This window comes from Centrocercus urophasianus, unplaced genomic scaffold (assembly GCF_019232065.1).
Source record: "Centrocercus urophasianus isolate 14NV4802_14NV808 unplaced genomic scaffold, USGS_Curo_1.0 seq_10, whole genome shotgun sequence".
NCBI classification, from domain to species: Eukaryota; Metazoa; Chordata; class Aves; order Galliformes; family Phasianidae; genus Centrocercus; species Centrocercus urophasianus.
The window spans coordinates 50,846,895-50,864,059 of NW_024884142.1; the positions used below are offsets into that span (position 1 = coordinate 50,846,895).

The following is a 17,165-nucleotide window of genomic DNA, read 5'->3' on the forward strand; positions in this document are numbered from 1 at the left end:
TGTACAAATAAGCCAGTGAGTGAATGGCGTAACATTTCAGAAAGGTAAGCACGTTACCAGGCCAAGGCAAAACAGCTTTGAGTGACTTTTGTGAGCAAAGGTAACATGAGATAGACATGATTAGATACAGTGCAGGTCAGAAAAAAAAAAAAAATAAAGCCACCAATCTGAAGGAATTCTGAGCTTTCATTGCTTTACTGAAGTAGATCATTTTTCAAATCCTGTGTATATGGGTCTGCTTTTTAAGTCTAACACACAAAATTTGTGGCCCAGATTCTGATTTTTTTTTTTTTTCTCCACACTATTGTCATTGATAAAAAAGTTCCCAGAAGTCATGGAGTCTTCTTGTACCAATATCTGCTTGATGGTTTTTGCAGTGTTGTAGGCTGCCATTTTCCTGTGTTGTCTTTTTAATCCAGAAAGATTACAGAAATCTATTAAGTACGAAACATTAAAAGCCTGCCAGGAATGTAATTGTTTAAAGAGTGAGGAAAAAAAGTAAAAATAACCACAACAGAAACTCAGAGCTCTTACTTGTTTCTGAACATTTCAGTCACCTTGAAACAGTTTTCTGTGGTTCTATGTTCTTAAAAAAAGTCAAATGATCAAATCCTGTAACCCAACAAAACAAACAAACAAACGAACAAACAAACAAAAACAACCCCCCCGAAAAAAATCCCAAACCAAAACCTGACCTCCAAATATCTTATTGTTTAGTTTTTGTTGATTTTTCCGATTCTCTGTATTTGAACTACTCTAGCTGGAAGTACTTAGCTGAGAGATTCACAGAAAGAACACATAGCATGGGGTGTGTGACCTATGAAGTCAGACATTAAAGGTTCCTGTTTGGATATTTTTCAGTGCTGTTTCAGTTGTATCTGAGGCACTGCTAACTGTGACACTGCACAGCAGTCATTTTGTTTCTTCATAGTAGCTAGACAGATTTATCAATTTCTTTTTACCTTGTTCTTTATGGTTTTTTGTTTTGTTTTGTTTGTTTTGTTTTGTTTTGGGTTTTGTTTTTAATTTTTTTTGGTTGTTGTTCAAAAAGGAAAGAAGAAAGAAAATTCAATATTGGAATCTGAATGACAAATTCAATCTCCTTTTACAACCAGTGTTCTGGGAGGAGGTTCACACTACAGAAATATCTGAATTTGGGGTACAGTAATGAGTTATCTGGCAAGTGAAGAACATTTGCTACCAGCGACACCCTCTCCCCTAAAATTTTCCCCCTCCTTTTCTTCTCTTTTTTTTTTTTTCCCCCCTTGTTTTTATATCAAGTAAAAGCTGTTCAACAGAGTGGAACTGAGGGTCAAAGTTTAAATACAGTTTGTTGTACCACCTGGTTTTGATCTAGAGGTGGAGCATGTGACTGGCAACAGTCACTGTCTCAGCAGGGAAACGTGGTAAGGGGGGACGGAGAAACATTTCTCAAATCATGAAAGGTATGAGATTGAAAGCCTTGGAAAAGCAAGTCTCCTGTTTTACTCACAAACAGGAAGGAAGGCAGGACAATCATAATACAGTCTTCTTCCACAATGCTTTGCCTATTTGTTTCTGGACAGCTTTAGTTGAACTGTCTGGAGGGGGTGAGGAGATCACTTTTTCTTTCAACTGATTCAGTCTTTGTACCACTGCTATGACTCCTCACCAGGGTGCCAATTGTGGTTACCTTCTTTTCTTGGGTAGTTGCCACCTGTCCATTAGAAACTGGCCAGGCACCAGGAATCCACTTCACATTGGCTGTAGATTAGAAGTCAAAGCCTCAAATAAACATTTTAGACACCGGATCTAGATTTCAAGCAGCAATTTAGATTTGATTGGCAACGTATTTCTTCCTCAATTACTTATTTATGCAGTTACTTTATATTTGAGCTAGATGTATTTGAATAGTCTATGTCACGAACTTTTTCTAAATAGGTTTATTTATTTATTTTTAAGTACTAAAGTTCTGCACTGGATTAGAACATGTTTTGTTGCAGGTTGTATGCCTGTCTTCCTCAGCTGACAGAAGACGCTTGACTCTGGTCCTGTGACTGGCTTAAGGGCACCCTGTAGCATAAAGGTCTGCAAGCACAGCCTGATCCAAGGAAATTAAAGGTCCTGAAAAACCATTCTATCCATTCATTCATTCAATCTTTCATTCACTTATTTATTTATTAAAAAGATAAAATATTTGCTACAGTGTTTCAGAATCTAGCTGGCGATTTAGAGACCTGTCAAAATTGCATTGCTCTATCCACTATCTGGAAATTTATTTTTCTTTTCTAATGAATGGATATCCAAAGTTGTTGCTACAGTTCTTAGCTTTAAAGGTTATAAACCTGCAATCTGTTTTTTTTTTATTTTTTTTTAATTTTTTCTCCGTTATAGTATAATCTTTGTGTAATATTTCAAGGTTTTTTTCTTTGTTTGTTTGTTTGTTTTTTAACAGCCTTCTTAATCACAACCAAGTTATCCTAAGCAAGAAATAATATCTTGTTTGCTACTCTAAAAGTGTCCACTTGGTCAGCCCACCAATCAAGGCCTCAGCACTGATATTGATTTTATTTTTGATATCTTTTAGGAAAAAAAATAATAGCATAGCATTCATCCCAAGGGAAAGATGTAACCACTCTTAAGACTGAACAAAGTGTTTTATTTTTCCTTCATTCAAATTATGCTTTACTCATGTTTTTATTGGAAATCTGATCCCTATAATTTAAGGAAGAAAATTTTCACTGCAGTGATAGCAACCAGTTAGCTAGAAAGAAATAATGTTAAAGACAGACATTTCAATTAGATGCTGTATCAGCTTTCAAAACTATGTACTTCCTTAGTTCACTCATCATACATGATCAAATGTAATGTTTTGTCAGTTTTTAGACACTTTGCCATTATAGTTACATCTTTTATTCATCCTACTAAGGATCTGCTGAAGGACAGATTGTACAAATAAACAGTTGGAATGTTTTTTAAGAGCAATTGTTTACTGACTGAAATACAAAAACTTCCTCACGCTTGGAGATCAAATTATTGCTTAAGAGAAAGCAAGCTACGTGAGTCATGACTCATAAGACAAATCAGACTGTATCTTTTGATATGAAGAGTTGCATAATGTTTTGTCTTTAATAGAGAGAGCAGTAGCTGATGTTTTACTTAACAATAGTTCTGCTAAGTACAGAAATTACATAGCCATCTAAGTAATCCCTCTAGATCTCTGAAGAAGACTATTGGTAATATTCAGGTATTAAAGATAGACTTATTACTATATTATTAAGTAGCATGAGGTTTAATATGAACTCCAGTACTGTATTCCTGGAAGGTTTTTTTTTTGTTGTTTTTTTTGCATGTTTGTTTTTGCTGCTCATTTTGGGTCAATGGATAGCAAGCATGGAACATCCATGCAAACGGGGAGGAAAATTTGGTGGATACCTTTCCCTACACAATATGAAACCAGGCTAGAAAAGGCAGGAAAGAAAAGAGAGGAGAGGAGAGGAGAGGAGAGGAGAGGAGAGGAGAGGAGAGGAGAGGCTTGTGAAAATCTTCACCTGTGGAGATGCCCACACCCACTATTTGTTCTGTATAAGTGTTCAGCAAGTGTCTATGAATGTCACTGTGTCATTTTTTCTGCATGGAAGAATTCAATGACAGGCCTTTACTTCATTTGCACTTCCATGTCAGCCTATATTCTGTCAGGTTGCCCCTCTGCTTCTTTTTCACATGGCAATAAAATGTAATGAGATATTGATGTAAAGGTTCAACATCTACTGCCATGCCACTACCATCTGCCTCAGATACCATGGACCAACATAAAAAAATAGGAGGCATTACTTATGGATCAGCTCTCACAGATAAACCACACTGCAGCATAGGAAAAAAAGAAAGAGATTTATAACTTCTATAAAAATTGTTGGACAAGGAACTGAAAAATCCATATGTCGCTGTTTCCCTTCCTACTTTTACTGTTCTTTTCATATTTCTTCTTAATTAATTTTATGATCTGAATTACGACATCTCAGTTCAATTTGGAATGCTGAAATGTATTTAAATACAGGGTTAATGGATAGTATGACTTTATTTCAGATCACTGAATCTTCCCTGTGGTAGCTGGGATAACCTGGACTAAATGCAGTTACAGTATTTGTGGAGTCACACAGCTATGAAGGTATCTGTGCTTCTTTCTACACTCCTGAGCAAGACATGAAGTTCAGAGAGATGTTAGATATGCATGAAACAGCATCTGAAAAATTCAGATGAACAGTGATCTGCAGATTTCCATTTCAAGTAGAAATCTTCTACTTTTGTGACACTGCAAGGAACACAACTAGACAATCATGCAACCTTCAGACAGTTAGCCTTATGTGGTAGCTGAATATACTACAGGGTAAATGCTATAGATTTTCCATGAAATGAGTTCCCACAAAACACTTATTGAGAACTTTTTATCTTTTGGAGTGTCTCTGCTAAACCATTTGATATTTGACTTACTACATTACTATAAAATCTCTAATGTTTCTTTTATTGATCTGTTATAAAGAAGTCCCTGTAGGGTGGCTATAATCTCTGGAGGAGTACTGATCACTAACACAAAACCAACACATCAAACTCTGATATCTATAAAGTCAAAGTTTTGTGTCAATGCAAATGATTATAATGGCCCGTCTGTGGTCAGCAATTCAGGTATACAAATGTGCATACCCTCTTATGTGATGTCTAAGGTAAAATACCAAGAACCCCTTTCTAATTAATTCCTCACTACATATGAGATGTTTCTCGAAAAACATACTTTGATTCTTATTTTTAATCTCATCTGTTTTTCTTTATAAGTCATGATTAAACATTGGTTAGATTTCTTCTCAGTCTCTGTAGAAACATTAATGACAGTGGTCTGTTTAAACAGTGTAAGCTAAGTTCTGTAACACTTGCTGAAATATTGGCAGACACCTGGTCAGATTACTAATTACTAGCTTCGTTTATTTGTTAATTTATTTTGATCATGTGGCAATTACTTTACAAACTAGTTTGTCCTCTTGCAGAAGAAGCTCAGTCATTCAAGAGTTCAACTCCTATTAAAATCTGACTGTAGCACTGAATTTTGTTTTCTCCTCCATTTTCTTAGCTAGCTTTGAGATTTACTCATGAGAGATTTGGCTAAACTGAACCATCTCTCTAAACAGCATAGTGCTGGAGAAGGCGATGAGCCACTATGGGTAAACACGTTTTTCCTGTCTCAGTGATTTCTCATGAGCTGAAGGCTGACTTTATACGTATTGGCAGATGATCTAGGATGGAAATCATAGCCATGCGGAGCAACAGAGTCTCAGAAAACTGGAGCAGATTCAAACATAGAGGAGTGCAGATCTGTGATAGGGTAGTACCGCTTGAAAGAGAGATGATTTCCTCCATCCAGCTCTTCCTGGGCAGAGAGGAATGTTTTAATCTGTGTTTTATAGTCCATCATATAAGCTATAACTAGTGAGTTTATGTAGAGTTACACAGAATGTGCTGTTACCAATAGTCTCTTTTTCTTCGCAAACAATAGTAATTATATTAGGCTGAGCTTTTTTTTTAGAAAGAAATCTTTATGAAGAAAGAGCTCCTATCTTGTCCCAACTCACTGCCCTCATCCTTATCTTCAGCATGATTAAACATATATTCTGAGATTGTTTTTGCACACATGAATATGGCTCCATCTTTACTGCTATTAAGGCCACACGAAAAATTATACACCTCAGTCAGAGGATAAGAGTGACAAGGCAAGAATAGTTAGATTTTTGTGATTATAAGTAACTTTGGCTATTGGTATATATAAAAATATGTAGGGACAATGTCAGAGAGGGACAATACCAGCAGAATACAAAGGAAACTGATGAAATGTCTGAGGTTGTTTCAAATTTGTTGGTACTGTGGAGGACTATGCGTCGTCTGTATTAGGATGTGCATGAGAACCCTGTGACAATGAACATCTCGTATGGCCCAAGGCAAGGAGCATCTGAACTTACCTAGATCACACATTAGTTCTGGGCAAGTTTCAAAGAAATTGCAAACCCCAGGTTTTCATCAGATTCAGATAAAATGGATCTGGTTAAAGAAAAAACTCATTTAAGGTATCAGATAAAAGCATAGTGGTTTTTGAAATAAAGTTATAATTTGTGTGACTATGTCTTCCCTTTTCCCCTTTCCCAGTGCTTGACAACAGGGAGCATATAGAAGTGCCTTTGGATCTTTCCAGCTTACAAGTACAACTTGTGTGGGCAATCAAAAGCAAAAAAAAAAAGAAAAAAAATTGAAGATAATATTATTTAAAACCTCCAATTATTTCCAAATATGTGCTTTTGGTAGTGTGAGCAGTTGGAATTTCTAGCAATATAAACCAATACATTACTGAAAATCATGTCTAAACGTCAAACTTTTTTTTTTTTTTTTTTTTTTTTTAAAGCAAGAACACAGAAAAACCCCACGAACAATTTAAAATTATCCTTGCAAGCTATTCAGTAACCAGTTATTTGAACTGCAGGGCTTTTATGAATAAAATTGTAAAGTAAACCTACAATGTAAATACCTAATCCAAAATGCCATAGCTTTCCAGCTATAGAGTCCAAAACAAATTATCTGCATGCTGTGTCTGAATTCTGAGGTGGACCGAGAACTAGTTTACACCTGGGTCAGAAGGTGAAGCTTTGAATTGGCTCACAAAATGAGACCAGCTTGGCTGTCCTTCCCTGTTTGTAGAGCTTTAGATTTTTCTTGGCACATAAATCCTCTTGTTTCCTGGCATAACCTTGAAAATATTTTCAAGCATTTTGAACTGTGCCTGCAAGTTTCTAAGGACCCATCTATTTGGGATGTGCACAGATAGACCTCTGCTCTAAGGGGGTGGGATATGAGCCTGTGCTGCTGTGTATGAATGTTAATTTGTGCCCAAGATGCAAGAGGTGTTGAGCAAAGAACCCCTCAGTTATGGTAACACATCTTCAGAAAAAGGAGCTGTATATTCCTGTCTGCTCTTGAATGTGGTCAAAAACTGCTCTAGACTGTCTGCTTCCATGCTGACATGATCCATGTACGCTGTCCTATTTCTGTACGTTGGCAGGACATCTTTCTACGGCCATTTTCAGTCAGTTTAGAGAGTATAATCTAGAGTTCTTCAGCAATATCAGTCATCAGTTCTCTTTAAGCTTTTAGCAATTTCATGAAAGATGCATCAGCTAAGATTCTATTTCAGAATTTACTCAAATAAACTAATCATTCTTATTTACAACCTGTTTAATTTAAATTTAATACTTGAGAAATCCCAAATCTCTTATCATCACCTGAAGCTCTATATTCACCCTACAGACTCTAAACTACCATTTTAAAAAGTCAAAATGATATTTATCTTAAGCCAAATCTCCAGGAAGATTTTTACAGAAAATTTAAAGAAATTGTCATATGAATCATCTTGTATTTAATAAATCTCCAAAAATATCCTCCTTAACCTATTTTCACCATTGATTTAATCTGGTATATCTGTAAGAAACACCCTCTTCCACCTGAATAAAAAAAAAGATTAATTTTATATCAGAATAATAACAAGAAAGATTTTTGATGGAGTCCATCAAATGTCCAAAAATGTTATGAGCCTGTGACCTTTGATACGCAGGAGAGAATGAGTGAGAGGGAACAAAAGAAATGCAAGAAATTTCTTCAAGACAGCATGTAGCTCCTCTGCTAACAATATGAAATGACAAAAAAAGATCATTCTGAAAAAAAAAAAGCAAAGATTTGTCTCCTTGAAGCCAATATGCAGTAAGAATAACAATGCACAGCTACTCTGCCCTCTCCAACTTAGTATCGGGTGTAACAAAAAATCTCTTCCATTCAGACCTCAGGAAAATAAAAAAGAAAAGACATAAGTATAATACATCCAAGTATGCTACTCAACAAGACCTAATAAAATATACCCATTAAAATGGTTTTCTTTTGAGGTTTTTTGTTTCTTATTTTGAAATGTCTTGCATATTAACTTTTTGAAAGATAATATTTATTTCATTTCATATTTATTCATTCTTTACAGAAGGATGTTTTTCTAATGGAGTCATAAAATGCTTTATAAATAGCTAAAATCAAAGCCAAAACTTTATTAGAAAAGACAATCAGTATAAAAATATGTTCTCAAATTGTGCTGGGAAAGGTTAGATAGGATATTAGGAAAAATTCAGTAACAGAGAGAGCGCTCAAGCATGAGAAGATGTGGGAGACTGTATTCAGGAGATATTTAAGGGACTAGTGGACATGGCAGAAAAGGGCATGCTTTAATGAAAGAACTCCGTAGGTTAGGTTGGACTTGCTGATCTTAAAGGACAACAAGACCATGTCAGTGTTGGGGTTAAGAATTTTGCCAACTGATTCTCATTTGGCATCTAACAGCAAAAAGCCTTCTCTTGAATAACTAGCATAGATGTTCTTAGTGAGATTGAGAGCTATGAGAGTAAATAGTTCTGACACACAGGTCATTGACTTTGTCTATTCCATTTTATAGGAAGTCTTCTTCATCTGTTGCAATTTGACCTTGTTACAAATGAGAACAGTGTGTGAAGTTATGATATTTGTTAACAGAAACTGATGTTTATCTTTTGTGTAGCATTTATTTCATTTCTTCTTTGAAGAACTAAGTAGAAAGTGGTGGAATGAATATATTTTTTTAATAATTAAACTTCTAGTATATACATTTTATTATATAATTAAGTTTTTTATTTCTATAAGCATGCCTAATTGGAAATTGCATCAATTTTCCTGTTAATTTACAAGCCAAATGAATACTAAATCCACCTGTCTTATGCCTGGAGTTCACCAAGTGAATGCTTTGATTTGGTATAGTCACACCTTAGTATTAGTATGTAGAATGCTTAGGATGTCATCAATCTATTTCACTCACTGCTCTTATCACAAAACAGCTGTTCTCGTTTCATTTGTGCCCTTCTTTGAGTCAGTAGAGGCGGTACTGATTGTGTTCTCTGATATGAGCTTATTTGAGCTGGTCACCACTGCTTCTTTTCCCTCTTGATCATGAACATTTTTTATGTAAGTTGGTGGTGATTTTATTTTTCTGTCATCTGACAGTTGCTCAGTGATTTGTATGAAGTAATTTTGGTTGGATTGTCCCCAGATCTAGGGAGCAGGTGACAACATAAAAAAAATACTACTATTGCTGGCTCTAATTAATACAGTTAGTAGGAGTCTTCATGACCCAGGGACAGAACAGGAAGTTGAATTTGATCACATCCACTGTGCAGGAGAGTCCTTTGGTGGATCTATGGAGGAACCACTTAAGGTCTGGCTGGTCAAGCTCAGGCCTACTTTTTTAGATGAGGTTGGGCTTTTCATTGAAGAATACGCATATTCCATGCTGTAACTGACTCTTAAAAATAGAAAAAAATCAAATATGTAGTGGCATAAATTTATAGGTAATGTAAATTATGTCCATCTCTGTTTTTCCTCTCACTTGGTTCCCATTAGCAGATATATCATTTTTTTTCTGAAGACCTGTTATAGTTCTACTAGAACCTATTTAACCAATCTTTAAATCTAAGAACTGTATTTGATTGTAGAGCCCCACACACATTTATTTCCGTATGTACATTGCAAATGTTGTTTCCTTTTTATTGATATGCTTGGCATTGTTTACTGTTCATATAATTCTCAAGTGGTGTAATCCAAGCTGTTCATATTATTTGGTTAAAACTTTATTTTGAAAATCTGTAGTAATCCAAGTTAAATAAATATAATGCTAGAAAATACACTCTGAGGAATAAATCTGCATTGACAAGGAGATAGGTAAAATACAACTTCTTCATCTCTGCATGTAACTTACTGATTAAAGAAGGCAGTAGCAAAAAATGGATGACTGCCTAATTGGATATTAGTAGGGAAAGAGTGACACATGTTATACGATACTGCTAGAGGATGTGTCTGAGCGTTGCAAAGTGAAGTATTTAGGACAAATGAGCCTGTCACATTAGATAAAGTAAAAGAGACAGTCAAGTTTCCAAGAGCTTCTCTGACTCGCAATTAAGAGAATGTCTCCACAGGAGTCTGTCCTAAGCATATCAAAGATAACAGATGCAATATGTTGAGGGCATCTAGACACCTGTATGGGGAGAGCTGCCTTTCAAAGATTAGCAGAAAGAAAAAGGGTCTTGTTATTACTTACTTTTTTCTCATGATGTACAAAGTATATCTGAAAATTATGGATACTTATGGCTATTTCTAATAGAAGGATGTAGTTTTCCTGTGTGAATGTCTGTTTTTTAAACTGACAAGAAAGACTTTTGTTTGTGTTAAGAAACAAAATGATGAGATCTAGTGAAAGGAAAAGTCCCTTATGGAAGAGCTCAGAAACTGAGAGGGAAAAGATTTTCACTCTGGAGTTGCTTGCAATTTTGTCTCATTTGTTTTCACTTAGAAAATGAAATGGTGAGAAAAAGCTATGCATATGGAAACAAAATATTCTCTCAGTTTTTTCCTGTCTTCAGTGTGATTTGCTTTGTTTGTTTTCAAATTAATATGTTTGTTGACTTACTGATAAAGCAACTACAACAACAACAATAATAATAATAAAGACAACTATCTCATTTTCTGACTTATGTAACCACTTTTTGAATTTGTCAAGTACTTTTAATGCAAAGTTCCATCCACTTCACTGAGAATGTCCCACAGTCTTTATTATCTATGTACACACCAAACATAAGGCAAACTAAAGGATAAGTTTAATGAATCATTCCCAAATCCTTTTCTGTTGCTAAGTAGCTACAGACTTTGAAGACTCAATTTCTCTAATTCATTCCTAGAACAAGTAAGTACTTAGCTGATTCAAAAGCTCTAGAGACTTTAGACAGACCATTTCAGGGAACTGATCTCTAGGCTTCTCAAGGTTATAATCTTAGGCAGTTTTCAAACAGAGTCATCCAAGTATTGACATTCTTGGCATTTGTTGTAAGATGGATCATCAAACACTGTGATCACCCTGGAAAGATAGAGCTGATTCTCTTCACTTATGTTCTTGTACCAGTGCAATCTGCAGATGACTTGAAATTCAGTGTATTTGCAGACAATTCAAACTGCACCTACTCATTTTTTACTCCAGAAATCTGTAGATGTTTATTTCTATTGAGTTATAACTTTCCTAAAAGCTCTGATCCTTCTCCATTCCTCTAGTCCTGTATCTGATCCCAGTTTATCTCAGCTTCAGAAGATTCGAAGATTCTATGAGCCCATTTCTACCAAAGTTTGACATGAAGAATCTGTTGAAAGATAGGTTAATTGAAGCTGTTGTCTGCATTAGAAGAAACAAGTGCTGTACTATCTGTAGTATCAAATAAGAGAAGAACCTGTCTGGAGATATTTGAGAAGAATGAAATGCCTCTTTAGTAGAGGATTAGAAGCTGGACTGTTATAAATTCAAAAATCTTGGACACCATTCCCCCAGTGTACTATTCAATCAGTACAATTCTCTATCAGTACCTCCAGACATAATATATTTGTACCTGTTAAAAACAAACAAACAACAAAAAAAACAACAGTAGAAAGAAGAATTTGAAATTTGTCTCCTAAGGAAAATTTTTGTACATAATGCACAAATACTAACTGGCCCAAAAAACATGCATATGTAAAATATTATCATATACTAATCTTGCTATTTTTTATTTTTAAAAAAATCTATTAAGTTGTCTTACATTATTTTCAAACTAAAATAAATAAAGAAAAACTAGCAGCCTATGGCTTCGGCAGATGTACTCTTCAGTGGATAAAAAACTGGCTGATCCGAAAGCGGTGGTGAATGGAGTTAAATCCAGCTGGTGTCCAATCACGAGTGGTGCTTCCCAGGTTGGTATTTAGATCCATCCTGTTTAATATCTTTATTGATGATTTAAATGAGGGAATCGAGTGCTCCCACATTAAGTTTGCAGATGACACTGAGCTAGGAGGAAGTGTTGATCTAAGTGAGGGTAGGAAGGCCCTACAGTGTAATCTATATAGACTGGATATGGCCTAAGGCCAATGGTATGAGCTTCAACAAGACCATGTGCCAGGTCCTGCACTTTGGTCACAGCAATGCCATGCAACAGTGCATGTATGGGCAGAGTGGCTGGAAAGCTGTGCAGAGGAAAAGGATCTTGGTATATTAGTCAACAGTTGACTGAATGTCAGCCTGCATTTTGCCCAGGTATCCAGAAAGGTCAATGGCATCCTGGCTTGTACCAGAAATAGTGTTACAATCAGGAGCAGGGAGGTGAACAACATTCTGTAATTGGCACTGGTGAGGCTGCACCTTGAGTGCTCTGTTCAGTTTTGGGCCCCTTACTAAGAGAAGAACGTATTCAAAAAGGGGCAACATAACCAGTGCAGGATATGGAGCACAAGTCCTATAGCGAATGGCTGAGGGAACTGCAATTGTCTGGAGAAGGATCAGAGAGGTGGTCTTACTGTTTTCTACAATTCTCCAAAAGGTGAGTGTAGTGAGGTAGGGATTAGCCTCTTCCCCAGATGACTAGGGATAGAATAAGATGTAGTGGCCTCAAGTTGCACCAGGGAGGTTCAAGGTTAGGAAAAATTTCTTCTCAGTGTGGCAATGCATTTGAACAGGCTGCCAAGGGAGGTGGTGGAATTACCAAACCTGGAGGTTCACAAGGAAGGACAGATGTGGCACGTAGGGTCATGTTTTAGTGGGCGTATATTATTCTAATGATTGTTATATATGTGAAAAAAAAAAAAAATTGTTTTCTTCTAGTGGCATTGTGGCAACTTGTATTGATGCCTAATGCTTTTTCTGTGAAAGTGGCAACAAAACCCAGTATAGCTGAAGGTGATGATTTTAATTTTAACTGCTGGGTCAACATATCTAGGATGTCTGATCTGTAAAAGTTTCTGAGTACTGAAAATGAAGTGCTTCAATTTTGGTGTTCCCCTTGTATCGATTCCATTTTTTTCCAGAAATGCAAATATGTTTTCTTTCCCTTGATACTTATGGCAATAAAAACATTTCCCTTTTTTCCTTCAATGCTATTGGAAAATGAAACTTTCAAATGTGGGAAATATTCCTTACATTATGAGTATTAAGAAAAATAGAATTGTGAAATAGTAGGTTGTATATAATTAAGGTGAACATTATCATAGAATCATAGAATAATAGAATCACAAAGTTGGAAACGACCTGTAAGATCATCTAGTTCAACCTTCTTCTCATTACCATTGCTACCACAAGCACTAAACCATATCTCACAGCTCCTCATCCAGACACCTCTTGAACACTGCCAGGAACGGCGACTCCACCACCTTTTTCCTCATGTCTAACCTAAACCTCCTCTTATACATCTTGTGGCCATTTCCCTGGGTCCTATTTGTTGCGTGGAAGAAGAGGCCAAACCGTCTTCACCCCAACTTCCCTTCAGGAAGTTGTAGAGTGCAGTAAAAAATGTCTAAGTTAATGATAAGTTAAGGAATGGCATGATAAATAATAATTGGTATCCAGAAAGATATTTATTTCTGACGACTCTGTGTGGATCAAATACGCACAAGCAAAACATCAGGCCCTGTGAAGTGCTCCCTGATAGTTTGTCACATAACATCCTGCCAAGAAAGTGTAAAAAAGGAAGAGGGAGAGAACAACTTCTTCAATCGATCTGACTGGGTCTCTAAATGTTTCCTAAAGGGTATATACTGAATTCATAGTGGCATTAGATGAGTTGATCTCTAGTGTACAAATCCACCTCTGAAAAATTTCCTGCACTGGTATCCATTTTACTAGTTGAATGATTTTTCATATCATACATCTTTTCCTATGCATGTATTCTATTATACTGTAGGCATTATTTCTATGCAAGTTACTGCATTTTGTATATGTGCCTTGGGATATGTTAAGGCACATTTTCTAAAACAGTTGATAAATAAATGAGACTGTTCAACCATCACTGGTGAAATATTGAGGTAGATGTTACATAAGGAGAATATTATGACTGATGTGGTCAACAGACACATGCAGGATTTGCACAATTGAGTATTAAATATTCCTAGTTGTAGCAGTCTATTTGATCTGCTAATTATTCAACAAACTGAGAAGTCACATACTTGCTATCTGGAAAAATTGCTGGTTAAATTTTATGTGAGTTTGTCAGAAGATTTTAACCAATTTTAACAGTTGGAACACAATTTCTAGTGCTAGGAACTGGTATTTCTGATTTGCTCTTCTTTTCAAATAGTGAGAAGAATACCTATTTATAAGCAAGCTGAATTGGATTTGGGAACCAAATATCTGAACTTCAAGTATTTCTTCTTTCCGTGAGATCATTTGTGCATGCTCCCTAATGTTCCTTTAAATGAGAGTCACTTTCTCTTACATTCTAATTGTGAATCAACTTTATTGTGAAAAATTTGATAAATTTATTATGTCCTTCTAACAACGCTTTTGGAAATGGTATTAAAATGCATGTTACAAACAAAGTCCATAGTTCTGTTCCTTGAATCACACAGAATCACAGAATGGCCTGGGTTGGAAAGAACCTCAAGGATCATGAATCTCCAGCCCCCCCACCACAGGCAGGGCCACCAGCTTCTACATTTAATACTAGAACAGGCTGCCCAGGGCCCCATCCAACCTGGCCTTGGCAGGTTGACATTTCATTATATACTAGGGCTACTCCAAAAATAATGCCACTTGTTTTGTTTTATTATATTGGCTTGTTATATTAGAGGCAGATATTAGTGGCAGTAGAAATTGAACCTTCCCACCGATATTCTGAAACATTTTGTTGCTGTGTGACAGATGGCAGCAGAGGGGCTGTCTGACAAAATGGTGCCTGGCATGGAAGTGCATGTCAGCTGCTTCCATGTGAAGCAAAGATGTGTCACTGAATTTCTCTATGCAGAAAAAAAAAGGCACCATTGACATTCATCAGTTTATGGATACCAAACAGTAGATGTGAGCACAGTGAGGCAGTGAGTGGTACATTTCAGCAGTGGTAAAAGTGACAGTGGGTCATCTCCTCCGGTGCAGATTTTTGCAACTGTATCTTGCAGGCTTTTATTCACTGCTGATGAAAATGCTACACTAATGGTAGATACTGCACTGAAAAATAGTGTTTTGTAGCTGACAATTTACTCTATCAAATAGTGTTATTGAACTCTTTGAATCTGTTGTAGTCTCCAGGGAAATAAATAAGGAGCAACATATGCACAATAAATAAAAAAACAACAACACAAAAAGCATGTAACTGTGGGAGTGCTCAAAAAGTGCTAAAAGTAAATTGAATAATTGCCTGTAGAATGAGATACTTGATGGAACAGGGTAAAAAGGCTAAAGTAATTTAAGGCAGAGGTAAAAGAAAACAGATGAAGCATATATACAGATCATTAGGAGAAATCATTAGTATACTGGGAAAAAAAAAGAATAGCTTAAGTCATCACATGAAAGCCTGATTTACAATAGAGTGCAAAATGACTTTCATTGGTTTTAGACACATTTTAAGGCATGTCACAGAATTACAGAATGGCCAGGGTTGGAGGGGACCTCAAGGATTATGAATCTCCAAACCCCTGCCACATGTAAGGCCAACAACCTCCCCATTTAATACTAGACCAGGCTGCCCAGGGCCCTATCCAATCTGACCTTGAACACCTATAGGGATGGGGCATCCACAACCTCTCTGGGCAGCCTGTTCCAGCACCTCACCACTCTCTCTGTAAAGAATTTTCCCCGACATCCAACCTAAATCTTCCCTCCCTCAATTTCAAACCATTTCCCCTTGTCCTGCAGTTATCAACCCTTTCAAAGAGTTGACTTCCCTTCTGTCTGTAGGGTGCAATTGAGGTCACCCTGCAGCCTTCTTTTGTCCAGGCTGAACAAGCCCAGCTCCCTCAGCCTGTCTTCATAGGGAAGATGCTCCAGTCCCCTGATCATCTCTGTGGCTCTCCTCTAGACCCTCTCCAACAGCTTTCTCGTACTGGGGGCTCCAGAACTGGGCACAGTACTCCAGATGGGGCCTCATAAGAGCAGAGTAGAGGGGGCCACTCCTCTTCTAATGGAGCCCAGGATACCATTTGCTATCCAAGCTGCAAGAGCACACTACTGGCTCACGTTAAGCTTTTCATCCATCAAGACCCCCAGGTCCTTCTCTGCAGAGCTGCTCTCAAGAACCGCTCCTTCCAGTCTGTATAGATGCCTGGAATTCCTCCAGCCCAAGTACAAAACCTTGCACTTTGCTGTGTTGAACCTTGTTAGAATCACCTGGCCCACCCTTCAAGCCTGTTGAGGTCTCTCTGAATGGCATCCCTTCCTTCCACCATATCAACCACACCACTCAGCATGGTGTCATCAGCAAACTTGCTGAGGATGCACTCAATTCCATCATCGATGTAATTGATAAAGATGTTAAAGAACACCGGTGTCAAGACAGATCCCAGGGGGACGCCACTCATTACTGGCCTCGACCTGGACATAGAACCATTAATCACCACCCTCCGTCTGCAGCCTTTCAACCACTTTCTTATCCATCGAGTGGTCCACCAATCAAATCCACATCCCTCCAAATTGGAGATAAGAATGCGGTGGGGGATCATGTCAAAGGCCTTGCTCATGTCCAGGTAAATGACAGTGGTCGCCTTTCCCTTATCCACCAGTGCCGTCACTCCATCATGGAAGGCCACCAGATTGGTTAAGCATGACCTTCCCCTGGTGAAGCCGTGCTGGCTTGGATCTTGGTTCATACGCTCATTCCTCATGTGATCAAGCATGTCGTCCAGGAGGATCTGTTCCATGATCTTCCCCAGCACAGAGGTGGGACTCACTGGCCTGTAGTTAATTTATAGTTTATTTATATTTACAGTTTATTAATAGTTTATTCATTTTATCATTTCAGAAAAAGTGTTATCTCAGCATAACAGGTTTTTTGCTCCATTTCCATTCTTCTGAGATCTTCCCAAGAAAGATCTCAGAAATGAGAAAGTCTACTGAGTTGTTCTGTTTTGCTCTCTCTTTTATTAAATTTCTTTTCACAGTCTGTTCCAATAGTGTCTCCAAAATGACAAGATGCAGGGTAAAATATAGGGAGTGGCAAAATATAGGGAGTGTCAAGACACAGTCTGTAGTTCTAGTGCTGGTCTGGGTCATACTGTGTGGGTCATCTTCTGAAGCATGTTGGCATATTCTG

At 37.1% G+C, this 17,165-nt stretch overlaps 1 long non-coding RNA gene across 1 annotated transcript; it reads left to right on the forward strand.

Moving 5' to 3' along the window:
* The first annotated feature begins 1,380 nt into the window (after positions 1 to 1,380).
* On the forward strand, positions 1,381 to 4,731 carry LOC122160485. Its single transcript, XR_006168845.1, has 3 exons — positions 1,381 to 1,445; positions 1,983 to 2,100; positions 4,066 to 4,731. It is a non-coding gene; the product is annotated as an uncharacterized LOC122160485 (long non-coding RNA).
* Positions 4,732 to 17,165: the final 12,434 nt, after the last annotated feature.